Source organism: Halichoeres trimaculatus, unplaced genomic scaffold, assembly GCF_033239565.1.
Source record: "Halichoeres trimaculatus isolate MK-OKI-2021-1 unplaced genomic scaffold, fHalTri1.1 fHalTri1_scaffold_8, whole genome shotgun sequence".
NCBI classification, from domain to species: Eukaryota; Metazoa; Chordata; class Actinopteri; order Labriformes; family Labridae; genus Halichoeres; species Halichoeres trimaculatus.
This window is the reverse complement of record NW_027437186.1, coordinates 22422561-22438590: the sequence shown is the minus strand read 5'-3', so window position 1 is coordinate 22438590 and position 16030 is coordinate 22422561.

The window sequence follows — 16030 nt, the reverse complement described above, 5'->3', positions numbered from 1 at the left end:
GAGCTCTCAACAACATCCAGGTGGGGTGGATATTATCAGGAGGATACTATGTGAGTCACACCAGGGTAGGAAGACAAAGCGATGTGGTAATGGGGTGGAATGGCTTGGATCAGACTCACATACCAACTCAAAGAAACAACACACACAGGTATCTAAAGGTGTAAGAACGCATGTAAACACATCACTCTCAAGACTAAGGACTTAACATAACACTGCTGCTCCTTCTCCTTTAGTTATTCATCACTCTGCTCTTAAACTGCAAAGCAGCGAGCAGAAACAAATGTGTTCCAGCCCTCAGCATCTATCAGCTTTTGAAAACACATTTTTTTCCCACCTGCAGCTGTGCATTAGAAAAACACTGTGATATGTTTTGTGAGTGTGAACACTTCATTTTTCAAATGTTTTGGGTTGACTGGGCCTTCTATGATCATTAATCGCTGTACGGTGGCCTACAAGCCAACAGGCAGAAAGGTCACTTCCAAAGCATCCGTCTGGATCAGAGTAAGCCAGGTTTTAAACCACAGTGGATGCATGCCATTATGGATGGGAATGTCAGTGTGTCGGTCAGTCCAACTCTTCTGTCTACATTGAAATATTCTACAAAATTGTGATTGATTACTTTGAATTCTGGTATAAACATTCACCACTGAGGGTGTTTCCTGATGGCTGTGGATCCTGTGACTTTTTATCTCTCTTGGTTTGTCTCACTTTAATATGAGGATCACATTTGTGGATTTGAGAAAAGACTATTAAATGGATAGCAATGAAATTTATCCCCTAGAGGAGGAATTGTAATAACTTTTCATTGAGCGCCATCATCGAGTCATAATTTCAATTTGTCCAACTCTGTGATTTACGACCTTACACCTCACAATAATAATGATGTTGCCATTAGCAGGGCTGTTCCTTTATTTATTGCTTGTTCCCAAATAATAGCATGCTTACACCAGTGTTGTACTTCTTGAGTCCTGGACTGAGGCACAGGTCCTTGTTAAGTCCTGATATTTTTTGGGTCATAACTTGTCTGTGACTGAAGTATCAAATGCATTCCATCACGGAAGATGTACATAACTTACATTAGACTGTTTTAAAGTTGTAGTTAGGCTGTTGTAGAATGAGACCCTGAGAGTTCAATCGGTGCAAAGGCTCAAAGGAGCACTCAGGTGCATAAACGATCATGGCTCAGTAGTAAAGTCGGTCATCTGGCAAATGGAGGTCAGGAGTTGGATTCCAGGTCAAGCCAAAAAAATTCTAAAACCAGTTTTTCATGAATTGGAGTGTATTTAGGGTAACTGTTATTTTTTTCAGCACTGGCTTGATCTGAGACTCAGATTCAGGTGGGGACTCAACCTGAGCTCCACTGAGATTCTTCTTTGGTGTCTTCAGGGCTGTTTACACAACAACACAATGGTATTGTTGTATTTTACCTGCTCGATTACATGGAGCTGACCTTAGAGGTCCCATATTGTGCAAAAATCACTTTGTTAAGTCTTTTAGTGAAATTTGTAGGTCTTTGGCTTTCCTCCCAGCCCACAAAATGTGATATTTAATGACAAAACCTGTACTTAGTAGTGCTTGTGAATAAAAAATCCTGACCTAAAACGAGCTGATTGGATTTGGGGGATTTGCCGACGTCAGCCATTCCCTTTTTTGACCAATCAGGAGAAAGTCTAACCTGATTGGTCCACCAGAGCAGATACCCCCAAACCCCCTCCCCGCCCACTCTCCTGAGAATGCCAAAGTTAAAGAGCCATCACTGCTCTGTTTTTGGCTGTAAACAGCCACATAGTTCCATGTACAAGCTTCCCATCTCGGAAGAAGACAAGACTGAGTGACTAGAGTTCATTTATCAAGGAAATGTGCCAGCTACACTCAATAAAACTGTATATGTGTGTGCTAGTCACTTCACGGCCAACTGCTTTCTAACTTTGGACAGTACAACAGAGGGCTAGCGAATAGACTGGTCCTGAATCCAGGCTCATTAGTCCGGCAATAAACCTCAGACCCTGGAAATGTGAGTATTTTAAATGCTGTGTGCTGTGGAGCAGATGTAAGAGCTTTTCCTAAGTGTTCCCCCTGTCTCTGTGTTAGCTTCAGGATGCTAACTTTAGCTGCAGTTAGCTGGTTGCTGTAGCCTGTAATGCTACGGTAAACGAGCTTTGCCGTTTTCTAAACATTGTGCACTCAGAGCTCGTGGCCCTGCTCTCAGTGACGTGGAAGAGCGGGGCGGTATCAGCAGTGGCTCATTTACATATGAAGGTCATGCCCACTAAATCAGAGCGTTCTGAACAGAGGAGCTATGAGAGCCTGGAAACAATGCTGCTGTGCTTGATTTATTGGCTTTTTGGACCAAAACATGTTACAACCATTTCATGAAGACATCGATGATTCATATAAAACTGCAGAAAAGGAGCATGATATGGGACCTTTAAATGAAAACTTTTGAAAAAGGTCTCCAGATGAGATTTTTTTCTGGAAAGCCACAGCCACCAATACCTTGAAAGCAGTAAGCTGGAATTCTCAGTGGAAATTCAGATGTCACGCTCCACTTTCTGCTAACAACACTACCAATGTCACAATGCTTGTTACGATCATGCTGCTCAATCTGCTGAATCTGCTGACTGCCTTTCAACAAATTGACCTGCTGTACCACTTCTACAATTAGCATTCCCCAATACACCAGATGGCAACTTCAACTCTACTTGGGTGGAGATTTTATTGACAGTTATAGTGCCAACTACAGGCCTGGCATGCTTACTACAGCGTTTTCAGTTCCTCAGCATTTCCGTGTAAATACATATTTTTTTCACTGCGTTTTTTGACCTTTGGGGTGAAATGTTGTGTAAATGGGGCCTTATACTTGAGCTTCAAGGATTCAGACTTGAGATTTGGTGACTTATCTGCAGCACTGGCTAATACAGTAAACCAAGCAACAGTTTTGAACAACAACCCTGAAGGACATCTGCATGTTGATTCTGTTTCTTTGAACAAATTAGCATACCAACAATAAGCATTTTGTTCACAGTGCTGCTTTTCCAGCTGTGAGTCCTCTGCAGAATTTCAGCTGGGTGTGATATTACATTTCTTTTATTACTCTGGCTTGTAAGAAAGCCCAAACAATTGTAAGTACACAACTATCTGAAGTTCTGTGCTGTTCCTAAACTTGGTGTCCATTTTTGACTGCTTGATGGAGGAATAAAGACCACAAAACCATTGAGTGTTACCATGAATAGAAGACTGCTGGGTCCAGTTAAGTGTGATCAGAACAGTCAGCAAACTGGAAATATAATTCAAAGCATGTACTTTCAGTTATCAAAAAATTATTTGTGTCTATTTTTCCATCATCCATCATGTCTCTCATTTCTCATCTTTCCATTTGCTTTGTCCTCTATCACCACAAACAATAAAATACATATGTAAAGAAAACCATGTTACTAGATTTAAATGTGCTTTACTTTTATCTGTATTCTTTCCGACAATTTGTATTTTCCTGATTGAAGTCCTACAGTACAAAAAAAAAAAAACTTGAAGCACTTTCAGAAGGTGTTTTCGCAATGTTTTCAGACTAAGTTTGAAAAAGAAAGTAATACAGGTAGCATAAAACATAATGAAAGCAAGATGGTGTTATATATTTGTTCCAATATGAAATACTCAACCACTGGCTGTCTTATTGTCAGCATTGTGCTCTATAGGGTGCTGCTGCTGGAAAGAAACCTTGTATTTCTGCTTCTGTTGTGATCTGTTATGTACAGTCTGTGACAGATTCCTCCCTGGATTGTTTTTGACAGCTAGGACAAAGTAGAGTTTAAAAGAAAACTGTTTTCAAGTGATACTAAAACTTGATGATTATGTTGCTTTTGTTTATTTTTTTTCTACTGAAACACTACATAGGAGTGGGTTCCCTTCCAAGGGGGCTTCTATTTTACACCATCATGTTATGGAAAAACCAGCATGGGACACTCGTGGTTTTAAAGCTCATTCCACTGTGCAAAGTTGTCAAATGAACAAAGTTTCTGACACGCTTGACATTCATCTGACCAGTTGGGAGGGGCAGGTAAAGCCTCTTCTGCATGGCACATGGGGAAAATGGAACCAAAGTTGGGACTTAGTTCAAAATCAGGGGTGGAGTAAAGGAGAGATTTGAAAAAAAAAAAAAAACAGAATCTACCTCCCTTTACACAGTATGCCTAGCCTGACTCATCTTTAGGATTCCAGTCAAATAAAAATTCATGAAGCTGCTATCTTTTGACAGATTTGTAGTCACAATAGTGTTAGCTATGGCCTATTGTGTACTAAATGGAAGCCCTTGCAGATGCAGTATTCTGAAGTGTTGCTGTCAAGTTGACATTCTGAGGAAAATTCACTTGCAGCTTCCATCACTTTGAATTAGTGTGTCTGCAAGGAGCAGACAGTGTCTTATTTCTCTGCTTCCTGCTGACTTGGCAGTAAAAAGTTGCCATGGCTAAACAAAGGAAATGAATCACAACCCATGCTGACATTTTAAAACAAGTTTAAACCCCATAAATGAGGGGACAAGTTGACAAAGGTCCAAAGGCACCTGTATAGGGACACCATACATTTCCAGCCTATGGTCAAAAGTGTATATCTGTTACCTGATGATAGTCCAGAACAGTAAAAAAATGTTTGATATGGTTGGGTTCTTACCTGATTTTTTGTAGGTCTGCTCATATGGGGAGTCAGTGAACAGAGGCAGAAAAATCCACTGATGGCAAATCACTGAAGGGTTGGATTTACAATCAGTGATCACTTGTAATGTCTGTTTTGATATGAAAAAATAAAACCAAGGGGCAAATCCACAAAAACAGAAGCTAAATTTAGACAAACTGCAAGAAAATCAAGGCTTGGGAGAATCTGGAGATGTGGGGAATCAGTTTTACACACAGATCAAACTAACTACAGTCAAGACAGGTGTGTAGGAAAAACAAGCAGGTCATTATAAACCACCACCTGCGATATCCGTCCAGTTATTCTAGTTTCCTGCTTCAAAACCCAAATCCAGCTGCACTCTTCATCTGTGAACTTTGATGAATTGATGAGATTCATTTTTTTGTCTTTGAGGCTTGTTGATTCCACGAGAGAGGGAAAATCTTGAATCTTTTAATTTTAGCCTTGAGGAAAGCCAGTCCTGTTTACAAATTTGAATTACAGCTGCTCAATTAAATCAAATAAACATGAAGTACTCTTATTGAAAAGGGATCTGTGTTATAATTTTGATGGAGGAGTGGTTCTGTTGGGAACTGCAAAATCAGGTAACATCGCTGAGCAGAAGAACAGAGCATGCCTGGAGGGTGTTTTATCCCCCTCACTTCATTCAGGCTCTGGTGAACACCCTAATATTTAACTTTATACATATTCCTGTGTTAATTTTTAAAAGAACTTTAAAAAAATCATGACAGCTTCCGACTGAGTCAGGGTTATCAAAAATCTGCAGGGCATTTTGATTTGGTGATGAATGCAAAAGAATGAAAGGTGTATAACCCAAAGCGGAGCATGAACGAGTAAATCTTATCAAAATGTCATGAGGCTAGAAGTTGTATCCGGTACTAGTGGGAGCATAGCTACACTTTGGGACATACTGGCCTCTAAATTTTCCAAATGAACTTTTAACTCTCTCATGGGGAATAAAGTGTGAGTGTATATGTGTCGTCAGCTTAACGAAAAATCCCAAACAGCGCCCAAACAGACAACAGTTTCCCCGAGTAAGAGCTCTGAGCAGGTTAGCTCAGTGTGAAGAAAAGCCTACGCAGTGAAGCAATGAATCCATTCAGGCAAAATAAAAATGCAAAGCATTTTCCACTTAGCGACAGAGGAGACAAAACACTCCCAGATCGATGCTTTCTTTTGTTAGAGGCATAACCACAAACTTTTCCTCACCCTCAGGGGCTTAACTGTTTTTATTTTACTCTCTGACAATGAAAAAGTTTCTTTACCTTTCTTCCTTATTCCCAGCTCTTTCTTTCTCGAACCTCTACTTTTCTGCAGCCAACAAGGTGTCTCGAGAGGATTGGTGTCCTCCTGCCAACAAGGACTAGATTTACCCATATTTTCATTCCTCTTTCTGTTATTTTCACAACACACAAACATATTTCAGGCTACTTATCAATTCAGTTTCGGTCTACAATATCAATCAGTCAATAATTAGCTTTCTATGTAGGCATCGCTAACAACCATTATAACTTATTTAAGCAATGTATCTAAGATAAAGTATTACACTTACAAAATAGCCGGTGTCCTACTTCAAAATGCCATTTCACTTTATCCATACATACTTTTTGTAAATTGATTCATCATACTATTATATCTTTTATTACTGGTCTTGTATCGGGACAGCTGGAGTAAAACAGTAACATGTAGAGGGAGATGGGGATGACATGCACCAGATTTTTTTTTCTTTTACCAGGCTTTGATACAGCCCTGATACTTAATATTCTACGTGACAAGGATCTTGGTGTGTTTCTTCTAGCATGTTTCCCCGTGTGCTCCCAAAAAGCACAACAGCCTTGCCGCAGGGAAAGATTAATATTAATTCCCTTAGAATTACTCAGAAATTCAATTATGCAGGATAATGCAAATACTGAGTCTTGCAGGTCATATTTACTGCCAACATACTCAGAACAGACAAAAGAGGATCAGCAAACTTACGCTGCATGTCCTGACTCAGCAATTTTGGGTTCCTGTCTCTGCCGTTGAAATATCGGAGTCTCAGCATTGAGTGGATTCTGTTTCTGCTAATTTAGTCTATAATGGGACCAAAACTTTGCCCTAGAATGCATCTTTACTGTCAAAGGCACTTTTTTGCGGGGTCATCTCTTGGTGCTGCAGTGAAAGCCTTGCTGAACGCCAGCCGCAAGGGAAGTATCACAGGGACCATTAGATAGGGAAAAAAAGGAGGTCTTCACATTTCGTTTAGAGGGCTGTGCTGCTGATGTTTTCGTTTTGCTTTCCCAAAGCCACGGGGGTCTCTGCTTGTTGTGCCTGCATGCCTGCAAATGCTTCACACTGGCAGTTAATCACTAGGATCTCCAGCGACAAGACCTAACTGGCAAAGTGTGAAAAATATGTATTTAAGAACCGAGGAGTAACATGGCAGGAAAGAAAGGTGGGGAGACAGACATCCAGAGTTATGTAAGAGAGAAATGCTGAAGAGAGACTGTTATTGTCATCAAAAGGAACTCTCTAATGGTGTAAATTGTGGATACAGCAGACAGATTTCCCGTCATTTATTGTAATATTTACATTTGGTTGTCAATTTAAGCTTTATGAACAGAGATATTTCCAGTCCTCAGAAATGAATTTGGCAACTGACAAGATGTTAGCGGGTTTCACAGACAATTAACACATCATTATTTAACAGTACACAGGCGCTAAAACAACAACAAAAAACTGTTCAGAGAGCCGTAGGCGCTGAATTAGCACCCTGCTAAGACACATTGTCTTTATCCCACACTAACAACAATCAATCAGAAATTCACTGCTACCTGAAATAAATTAACTTTCATGGGCTGCTGCTAACCACAACCTCCAGCTGTACACTGAAGGAAGACCGGTAATATTAAGCAACATGACATGAGCAGGAGTGACTGAGTACTGTTGCTGTTCATCACATCATAATGTTTGAAGAGTTTTCCATGGCTTCAGGTTTTGATTATTTTGGTGACGTTTCTGGCTTTGATCAAAATTAGAAAATTGATCACAGCTTAAAATCATATCAGCAATGTTGAACTTTTCAAGCAGCTTTGCCCAATAAGTGCTGTATGTTTGGTCATAGAGTTAAAAAAAAAAAAAAAAAAGTTGCAGCAGCTGCCTGGAAGGGGCAGAGGTTTGTCAAGCCCAAGATTTTCAAGCTTTATTCCATCTCCCAACAATATCCATTAATATCAAAATTTTTAGTTTAAACCAGTTGCAAGCAGGGTTTGACATTAACTTTTTTGCTCACCAGCCACTGTGGCCAGTGGTATCCCTGAGTTACTAGCCACTCAGTATTTTAACTGGCCACAATTTGTTGTTGGATAATTATGTTCAATATGATTAAAGCCGATGATGACATGCTAAAGTTTACTTAAAAGATTTACAGCCTCTTTAAATGTATGACCCCTATGCACACTCAAAACAAGACTACATCAATGTTAAAATCCACAGGTCCTTATTCAGGTATTCAGCTCTGATAAAGTTGTGTGTAACATTGTGCTCCTTTCATATGAAAATATGCAGTCTATTAAGACATAGTAGTTAAAATAGTAGTTTGTTATTGCTTATAATAAAATGGTAAAGGGGATTAATTGAACTGATAAAAACTCAGCAAGACACACTGTCTGCTTAAATATTTATTAACGATTGTAATCAGAAAATCATTTCTTTTTTTATGAGAATGACAATTAAGGAGAGGTAAATTAAATTTCTTCAGAGCTTTCATCATCAGAGTCATCTTTTTGCTTGTCTCTCTGCTCCATGTTTGAGATAAAATTCAACCCGCCAAAGTGGCCAGTGGGACCGGCGGTGTTACCAGCCACTGCCGAAATCCACCAGCATTTGGCCGGTTAGCCGGTGTTAATGTCAAGCCCTGGTGGCAATACAATAAACAATGCATCATGGTTGCAGCACTGGTTTTTCTGCCAGTTGCTGTTTCAAACATTCCAATGCTCTTTAGTTCAAAGTTTAGATCATGTTTGTTTATACATGTGTCAGTCAATCTCAGTACGCAGCTGTTTTTTTTAGCTAGCCACACTTATCATGCTGACAAGCCCTGCTGGGTAACATAAGAAAGGGCATCTGTCAAAGTGAAAGGGAAGTCAGACTTTTCCAAAGAGCTACTAGAAAGTCATGTCATCCTTCGAAGAGCACCAGGAAAGAAACATGCTGCGTTGTGCACACACTGCAAGTGTACATTTTTAGTTGACAGGCCAAGACACAAAGCCATAGTAAAAAAAGCAAATTGTATAGTAAAACACAAATGGTGAGCCGGCATGTATGATGCATGTAGCAGTATTGTGTCCTGCTGTTTGCTGGAGGCTAATGCCTGTAACAAGCAGCTCATATGGACAGCTCAGCAGGGAATCACCACAAAAGCTGTCATTTAATGTTGAGTACAGTGGAAAAAAAGTGGTGACGACCATTTAACATGAGCCCATATTAAAGCTTAGGCAACATCATGGTATCAAGAATTTTTTGGTCTTCTGGGGCACTTTTAATGGCGTTGGAAGTTTGATAAATCAACCGTACCATAAGCTCATACATCAAACTCTGACACTCATAGCAGCCTATACAACTGTAAGATTTGACATTTCTGGGAGGGAAACAAGTCTAATAGATTACTGAAACTCTGTAGAGTTAATTAAAAACTGTAAAAGCATTTAAAGGACGCCTATCAGCAAAGGCTAAGTTTACTAACCTGTAAACTCACAGTACTGTAAGTGATAGAGCTAAAGGACTTTTTTTTTTTTTACTTGTGACAGCAGCTATGCTAACCTTATGCTATTTCTAGCTATTTACTTTAGCTCAGTTTTAACTTCTTAGCTAACAAACATCCTGACGCTAGATCTCATCTGCTTTTGACTTTCTTTACACAAATACCTTGAAATCTTAAAATTAAAAGGTCAGAGCAGACTTACACACACACACACACACACACACACACACACACACACACACACACACACACACATAAAAATAAAAAGTAATCACAGGTTAGCTCTAGCAAATTCTAGGGCTGACTAGGTTTTGTGATGTACCTCACAGATAACACCCTTTTGAGTTTATACATAGGGTAGCCCTAAAAGGTCATAACTTGACGATGACATTTTTTTCTCTCCAGTCCATCGAGATAAGTTAATTTCACTTATTTTCACAAGATCTTAAATTATTTTTCACAAGAAAACATAGCTCCTTTACTTGAGATAAAGAGATCATCATCTAGCAATCTAAAAATCAAATCAGTAAGTTGATCACTATCTTTTGTAGGAAAATTACGCATTGAGCTGCTTTTCTGCTGCTGCCTGCATGGCTGAGGTAAGTGAATCATGTTTCTGTTTCTTTGTGCTACTTCATGAAAAGCACAAAAAGAGATCTTTGACCTTTGAAAAAAATCTAAAAATGAGATAATTTTACCCATTATATTTAGCAAACAAGAATTGTATTCTTGGGTTAAAGAGAATAATAAGTTGAGAGAACTGAAATTTATATGGTATCTCAAGAAAACAGGAAATAACATTTATTCAATCTTGGCCTTTAAGGGCTTCCGTAGTTACAGTTAGGACTGTAGAGTAAATAGAATAAATGTATGACCAAGTTCAAAAGTTTTAAGTGTATGCAAAGGTCAATCTTCCAGCATTGTCTTCAAAATGGTTTGTGTCATAGATGAAGGTTTTTGACTATGACATACAGTTAAAAGGGATTTAATATTCTGGTCTCTTTACGATGGGTTTAATGAAACAAAAATGTCATAGTCCCTCAGCTTTACAGGAGGGCAGTTCTACAAGCTATGAGAGAATTCATCTTTGAATTCTTATTTGTCCCTGGAGAAAAATTATCTGCGCATAAGAACACCTGGAACTGTGCTGCACTGTATTATCTGCCATCTACTGTGAGAATGGATGTGTTTCAGTGGTTTAACCAGGCAGGATAAATTAAAGTAGGCTACAGGAGAGCACCACGCTGGGCCAGCAAGATACCTCTGAGATAAAGATGTGCGATAAGGTACACTGAAGCAGTCTGATCAAAATAGAGGGAGCAAGGAAACTTTGTCTCCATGCCTCCATGATAACCTTAAAATTAAAGACAGAAAGAGCAAAACATTATTAACTCGGGCTTAAGTGTGAAAATGTTCTGCATGCACAGCTTGGAAAGGTTAGACCTGGTAATAGCGTACACAGCTGGAGGTTTTTTTTTTTTTACACATTTTCCAAATTGATATTATGATATTCCTTTTGTTGAAAACATTCCTCCATATCCCTCCCTTGATCTTATGATCTCAAGGCCAATGCATGCTCACACTCTCACACACAGATGCTCTGAATGAGCAAGTGTCCCTGAGCTCCCCATAACATTCTCACAACCCAACCCACACACTGCTTCCTCCGACACCAAGAAGCCGCACAGTCAGTGATGAGAGTAAAAAATAGAAAACAGAAAAGGGAATTCAAACAGAGAATACTATGAAGATACATTAATTTGTGTGTGTGTGTGTGTGTGTGTGTGTGTGTGTGTGTGTGTGTGTGTGTGTGTGTGTGTGTGTGTGTGTGTGTTTTTCTCACGGGTGTATGGGGGATTGTAAATGTATGTTGTGCATATGTCCAGAATTAGATGTGGGCCAATGATTTGTGCTTTGCATCCAAATGAAACAATCTCCTTGCAGTCGACCCATGAGTGTCCACTCGGGAACCACTAGAAAAGAAACTGAAAGACGTCTGTTTTTAAACAAACCCTCCTCTGATGCCTTAACATACACTCACACTCACACTCACACATTGAATCCCACACAGTGCTTCTGGCCCCCATGAGCACACACAGATGGACAGACATAAACACACACATGCAAACAGAAACCCTGCCGACCCCAAACAACACTAATCCGCCTCCACCCTGCCGCGACAGACAGAGAGGAGGCTGCCTGAGCCTGGAGGTGGAGGATAGCACAAGGCAGTAGGCAGGGCTGAGTAGTACTACTGCTCTTCTTTGCTCTGCTTGTCATCTGGCTCGCCCATGGACAAAGCCCATCCGTTGGAGTGCAGGTCACGCACACCCAACAACACAGATGGGCCGTGAGTATTCCTGCCCTGCCACTCAATGATTCAAGAGGTTAGATTTAAGCTGCACCCTCACATGTGAGCAGAGAAGGATGTGTTCTGTTACAGCTCGGGAATATTCTCACATCTTGCTCCAATGCCCGTATAAGTGCTGCTGTGCCTGTATTCACTGCTTTCACTACAATAGTGTCAGCAGGCCTGTTTGTATGTTTCATCTGCTTGGCTGCCTGTGTGTACACCTGCAAATGTGTTTGTGTGTGAGAGAGCAAACAAGACACAGGGGAAAGTACCCATTTGGGCTGCAGAGCTCAGTATGCTGTGGCAGCAGAATGGGGCAGCGCTGGTGGACAAACAGTTTGAATAAATCTTTTGTGGTAAAAGCAAAATAATCTAAAGCTTGTACACAAATCAGAGGCCGTCGGCTCTTTTAGCGCTCAGAAGTGTGGTCAAGTGCAAAGTTGCTCTTTTGGTTAACTGAGTGATGATCACTGCTGGTTTGAGGTTCCTCTGCAGTTTCAAGATAATACATTCAGTTCAGCTTCAGAGTTTACACTCTGACTTAATCTGTTCTGAGGTAAGAATTTGGGAGCAGGAGTTAAAGCAGAAAGCGTTTGTTCCTGGGCTGAACAGAAAGCTGTAAAGTTCAATTACAGAAAGAGTTGTTTAGTCCAGGTCAAAACTACTGGTGCTTTAGTACAACTATGTCTCCAGGCAGCTTATATTTTATAACAAGACAGCATTTCCACTTAACACACTCTGACTCTACATTTTAATGGCCTCTAAACCAAGACACTCTTAACACTCCAAACATAAAACAAAGTTTGCCAAACTTGATCAAGTCTGACAGCTACAATTTTGTATACACTGTTAACGCATTTATACTTCTTGACGGTCTCTGTCTCAGAGTGCACTTTGACTTTATTTTAGGGAGTCTGTTTTCCTTTCTCTCTATGATCAGAAGACTTTGATGAAAGCGCACAAGGCTTGTCTCTCTGTCATGGCTTATTTGAAAGCTACAACACACGGGTTACAAAGATACACTTTCAATACAAAACAGGGCCTTGAAATTTATCATCTAATAGTAAGCACCAGAACTGGGTCATAACACCCCACCTCCCGCAACTTGACCACTGAGCAAAATGCGAGCTTGGATTACACATTTTTAATCAGTAGTGTTAATATCAATTTCCTTGCAAGATTTACAGCAATATTCAGTTTGAGCTTTAAAGCTACTGTGAGGGATTCTCAATTTGTGGCAGTGATGGATCTTTGCTACGGAAGCCTTTAAAGGTCATGTCAAACACTTATTATTTGGGGCTGTGTTTACTGATTCAGTATGAATAATAAATGCATTGAGATTTCATCTTTGAACAAAGTTTTTCAACTCTGGGAAATCACTTTCACTATATCGCAGTCACAATATTAATTTCTGTCTTTCCTCTAAGTAACCAAAAAATGGTGTTGTGTTTTTTGACACTTGGATGTCGTAATTGTATTTTAGCTGTTTGAAAACCGATATGTGGTCTAATATGTCTGATTTAACAGTTTCAAACTTTATTTCTATACCCTCCTTAAAAATGCAACCACACATTAAGTCAGTAAGTTTAGATCATAGACTGTATAAAACATGGACGTAGTCTTTGCGACGTCACTCGTCTGTTTCTGAAGCAGAAAATGAAGCACATCGGCCATAGCGGCCATATTGGTAGTGGCAAATGCTTCACCTGCAGCCGTAGGGGGCCTGTCAGTCACGTGACCCTCAGCTGTGCCTCTTATTGGGGGAGCTTGCGATCATAATATCCTCTGAACGGCCAGGTTAGGAAAAAATGTGTGCTGATAGTAAAATTAGCGACTCAGACAGGAGACATTTTTTGAACCAGGCTGTAAATAGGTTAATTTCTGCTTTGAAAATTGCTTTTTTTTGGCTTGGTGTACATGTGACTTCTGGTACTTCCGGAGCCAGCCTCAAGCGAACACACGAGAAACAGCAGATTTTAGCACTTCCGCATTGTCTGTTATTCTCAGACCGGAGGTTGCTGCTTGGTTTAGATGCATTTAGCAGCCCAACTAAGGTCATAGTTAGATTGTAAAGTCACAGCAGGGGGTCTAGTCTCATCTGTGTTACATGCAGTAAAGAGAAACAGACTTCTAGCCGAAAACATCTCACTTGGCTAATGTGTCCATTTTTTGATAAATGAAACTGTGTGTGTATCAAACTAGTTTCAGTTCACCTGAAGAGGAATCAACATTTTAACAATGGCTGGGAAGATGGAAACAGTAGCTCTTTATATTTCTTACATATTATGCATGTTAATTATATTACATGGTGTTCATTGTGATGGAGCGTAGCAACCCTATTTTTTTATGCCTGTCTACTTCCTCTTCCGGGTGAAATGTATTCACACTGAACAACACAACATACTGAAACCTGTCAAATCCAACCCTAGTCCAATGGCCATCACATTGTTTACATGTCAATCAAATCTTGCCTAGTGTATTATCAGTTTGACTAAGCTGATAAAGTGCATCTCAATAGTCTGATCCTGTGCTGACTAAGCTAAGCGGGATCTTGTTTCCTGTATTTCTGGACTCACTGTGATTAACTGCAACATCCATCAGCTCCAATATAACATAACGAGCTCAGAGTCGAGAAAATGCAAGTGGACAACATAACTTAACTTGAAAAAGACGATCTAAGGATCATACAGACCACATTGCTCTCATTAGTTATGGAAGAGTGTTCCAGGGCGACGCAGACACAATGACACAGAATTATGTCGTGCTCAAGACCGTCAGCTACTACAGCACAGAGTTAACGACATCCAATAACCCTCCCTGTGGAACACTTTCCCATCATTACGCAGGATGTGAGTGTACAGCCTCTTTTCCAGTGATAGCAAGTGATGTTTTCCAAATATCTTGATTCAGTGGCGGATGATCTTTACACTCACCTCAGAGGTGCAAGAACACAAAAGGTTGAAATAATGTTAGCTTGGGAAATATGAGCATTGTGTCTTGATCTGTTGAAACCAACAATCCAACTTTGTGATCTTTTTTGATGATATGTAAAAAGAATAGATCAAAATGCAGGGAATACAACCCATATTTTGTGTCTGCTTCAGGCTCCCATACAAGACAATTATAAATATAGTTTTCTGATGCAAAAAATAGAAAAGCAAAGCTCTGAAGAGTTTTTCTGTGAAGAGTAGGTCTAAATGTATCTGTTCTAGTTGCATACATTCTCCAGATGATAAAGAAAAAAAAAACTGATATCAGCCCCCACATACACACACACACACACACAGGACATGCAGTGGTATGAATCAAACACCTCCTAAAGCTCAGATTTTTTTTCACATAAGTGTCATGAAAGCACTCAGACCAGTGCGGGATATAAAGATGAATGCTGGTCCACATGTTCCCGCACACAGGGGGTAAAGTGTTTCTTTCTTTAGGCCGCGTGATATAATTTAACTACATAAGGCTATTGATGGTCAGCAAGCAATGATCGAGTCTCTTCATAAATGTTTCACTACCCTCAGGAGCTACGTGTGCGTGAGAGGGATGAGGGCGTTTATCTCTCCAAAGACAGCAGAGTTCTTACAGCTCGAGGGGAAATCAGTAGGCAACACCACTGATGAGAAGATACTTGTGTGTGCAAGTACACAAAAATAAGTGTGGGTGTGCACACTTCTCTTGAGCAGCACAGGCTGTGCGGTCAGGGGCTGAGTACTCACACCACCTAGTGGCATCCAGACCCTATAAAAGAAGAAAAACACTACACAGGAGGCTTACCTACAGGCTAATCAAGCATTCAGCCTGCAACACAAATATCAAAGTTTTTCCTTTTTTTTTTTTTTTTTTTGATTAAAGTGAATGCAGACCACAACAAGCTATGAGTGAGTACCAGCATGTTCACATTGGAAGAGGGAACTCTGAAAAAAAAACAAATAATTCAAGCCAGGAAGATGGATGCATCCAGAGATGAAAGCATGAATGTTGGGAAGCTGTAAAATTCAGTTGCAGTCCTCCACCCTGGGGCCGTGCTGCCTCACTGAGAGGTTTCTTGACTGACACGTGGGGAAACGTTAATCTGCTATGCTCTGCATCCTTTCCCCCCTCCACTCTCCCTCCCTCTCTCTCTTTCTCTAAGTGCAGGACATCCCATCAATCTTGTTAACATATAGGAAACACTGCGGATTTTCCTTCTGCCTCTTGTTTACTCTGCTTCTTGCAACTGATCGCAAGCGAGGCAGAAAGGTTTAAAA